The following is a 3,486-nucleotide window of genomic DNA, read 5'->3' on the forward strand; positions in this document are numbered from 1 at the left end:
AGAACCTCGGCCGATGAGTAAGGATAGGGTTTTGATGTAATCAAGTTTTACAAAACCTTTATTTAGTTTTGGATAACCCATGGATATCCTTACTTAGCCGTCGTGCTAACTGCACTTCAATGTGTTTCTTATCAGTTGCAGATTAGTGTGGGCCCCTGTAGCCGATGAGCTCGGAATAGAAGGGAAGTACAGGTTGAGGTCTACTCTTTGATGTAGACAGGGATTGTTATTAATGTTGTAAGTTTAGCCTGTGCACTTAGAGTGGAGTTTGTCAAAGAGGTGATAGAATTCACTCTAGGTGTGGCGGTAGCACCCGGTTTTCTGTTGATATGATGTAAGCTTCCGCAGCGTTTTATTACGGATTTTGTAATAAATGTAAGAGTTGAAAATTGGGGTGTTACATGCACCAACAACAGCAACCCCATCCCCAATAAGGCGATCGCCGATAGGAAAAACAGCCAAGCCTTCACTGGAGAAGACCCCACCACCACTAACACAGAGAGAACAACAAAAAGAAGCAACAGCGTCTCCAAAATCTCCTGAGATAGCAATCATGTTGGAATTATTGGTTGAAAATATTTCTAGAGTGGCTACAGAGCAACAACAAGTAGCCCCATCTGCTTCAATACCATCTGCTACAACATCACTAACAGAAACACCAAAAACACCAGCTGAAATTGAATTTGAAAGGTATACACCTATGCTTATAACACTTTATAATTTACTAATACTTGTGCTTATATTATGTGTATCTTATTGAGTGAGTCTGTGTATTCTAATATTTCATTCTGTGTATTCTGTATATTAAAATTTTTATTCTGTAATTCACTTAGACTATATATTCTGTGTATTACATGGTAGTATTTTGTGTATTACATGCTATCATTCTGTGTATTGACTATTATATTTCTGTGTATACACAACATCCTTGCAGAGTCTGAAGAAGAAATTGAAGATGTTCACACAAAGAAAAGACCACAAAGAAAGTTGAAACAACTTCCTCTGGCCTTACGCTCACCATATTGGACACAAAACAGAACAAAGCTGACAAACATTTCAACTAAACAAAAAATATTTTCAGACTATGCATTCTTGTCTTGCGGTGGTCAATATTCAATGAAGTAAGTTCCATTTTGATAACTTTTACTAGACATACATCATATTACTTAACATGTTATTTCCTTTATGATTAATCTATATTTTACTTTGTGTAGTGATATGCTTTATTTGGGAAACAATTAGGTCGCTAACCGGGATGATTTCATGTCATTGGCATCCGGTTATGTATCTACCAACATTGTGCAAATTTGGTGTCAAATGATGAGTTTACTAGAAATGCGAAGATCAATTGACAAGCCAAAAACGGTTTTCTTCTCAGAAGTCGTTTTTGTAAGTAAACATTTTACTCTAAACTTTTTTTTTCTTTCCTTTATTCATACCAATGCATTGTATAACAAAAAAAAAAACAAATTTATGCAAATGACGTTAGAAAGTGCAACAAATTTGCAAAATAGTAAAAGTGCTGCCTCAAAGGCCATTTTGAAAGAATTCTGCGGAGCGATTGATCACCAATTAGAATCAATTTTTCTTGACATAAGTGATGCCAGCCTTGAAAGTACAAAATAACTATACCTTAATTATTTAAATTCTCTATATTATTCATTTGAATTGTCCATATAACACAAACTAATTTGTTTTTCTGACTACTCTTAACAGGTATTCTTCAGTATCCTCCGACACCAACATTTCTACCTGATGTGCTTTAATTTCTTGAGATCAAGACTTCAAATAATTGACAACAGGCCTATTCATGAAGGAATTAAAGCACAAGACAAGTATGAAGGTTGTCCGAAGAAACTAGTAAGAAATCTTATCTCTATTAAATTCTGTGTATCTTACTGAGTGAGTCTGTGTATTCTAACATTTCATTCTGTGTATTCTGTATATTACAAAGTATATTATGTATAGGACTTAGACTACATATTCTGTGTGTTACATGCTGTGATTCTGTGTATTCTGTCATACTAATTACACACAACTATATCGATATTCTACAGTTGATTGCCTTCACTAAGTATCTCGCAACAAAGAAGAGTGCACTTGCAAAGAAGATGAAATCAATGAGAGTGCAATACATGCAGCTGCCTTGGCAAAATGAAGAAAATGCTGTAGACTGTGCCATATACTCGATGAGGCATGATAAGTGCATTTTTGATCATATTTAATCCCCATATTTAAGCTTATTTGTCCACTAGATTGTATAAATTGTGTTCAGTATAACCTTGATTTTCTTCACTTTGATTAATGTTTGCAACAATCATCTTATTTGGAATAAAGNGTAAAGATGTTGATTTTTGTAAACTGAAATTGAAACAAGTATCTGAGATGTGTTCTTTATTTTGGAAACTACTCTAACTCTGAAATGAAAAAAAGCTTTTCGTCACATCTTATATTATAGGGTGCCATATCTATTAAATGCGCACGTTTAAAATGCGCAAACAGTGACAACATAAGATCCCGGTTTCAGTGAACAGCTTGCAACTGCACCAAATATCTAACTCTCTAACGTTAAAAATCACTTCATGCCTAATAATATCAACCTCCGGCCTCCAAACGTGATACTTATACACACCACCTTGAAATTGAACACACTCTTGATAGCATGATGCCCCTTTCAAAAACTGCTCTTCGAACAAGTAATATATCTCAATCGTATAAATATCCCTAGCGTGTGAAATAATCTTAATGTGATCCATAGCCATTGTAGGTACACCTTGGGAACATCGGACATCTTCCCCGTTCTCTCTACTCCTCCACTCCGAAACAACACCAACAATGGAGCTATAGAAATCACATAGCCCAGCAGTCTTGGATAACCTTCTAGAAATAGAGTGATTTGTGGTTTCACTCCTTTGTGAAGATAAAATACCACCAGAAAAATAATCTTTGTTAAATGCAGGGCACCATTTTTCTCTACATTGATACAGCTTTTCAATCCAAGAATTATTNAGTAATATATCTCAATCGTATAAATATCCCTAGCGTGTGAAATAATCTTAATGTGATCCATAGCCATTGTAGGTACACCTTGGGAACATCGGACATCTTCCCCGTTCTCTCTACTCCTCCACTCCGAAACAACACCAACAATGGAGCTATAGAAATCACATAGCCCAGCAGTCTTGGATAACCTTCTAGAAATAGAGTGATTTGTGGTTTCACTCCTTTGTGAAGATAAAATACCACCAGAAAAATAATCTTTGTTAAATGCAGGGCACCATTTTTCTCTACATTGATACAGCTTTTCAATCCAAGAATTATTATGGCATTTGTATGTTGTGACCATCCTGAAATACCATAACATATATATTAACTACACCTATTCATATACTATAATGCATACACAGACTCTCATATACAAATACACAGAATTATTCAATTGAATACACAGAATATAAGGGGAGTATTATCAGATATGAAGGCATG

General features: G+C 35.1%; 1 long non-coding RNA gene across 1 annotated transcript; it reads left to right on the plus strand.

Moving 5' to 3' along the window:
• Window positions 1–283: 283 nt before the first annotated feature.
• On the plus strand, window positions 284–2,164 carry LOC116014698. The gene is made up of 5 exons (XR_004097452.1): window positions 284–690; window positions 935–1,121; window positions 1,215–1,389; window positions 1,717–1,860; window positions 2,058–2,164. It is a non-coding gene; the product is annotated as an uncharacterized LOC116014698 (long non-coding RNA).
• Window positions 2,165–3,486: the final 1,322 nt, after the last annotated feature.

Source organism: Ipomoea triloba, chromosome 4 (genome assembly GCF_003576645.1).
Source record: "Ipomoea triloba cultivar NCNSP0323 chromosome 4, ASM357664v1".
Classification (NCBI taxonomy): domain Eukaryota; kingdom Viridiplantae; phylum Streptophyta; class Magnoliopsida; order Solanales; family Convolvulaceae; genus Ipomoea; species Ipomoea triloba.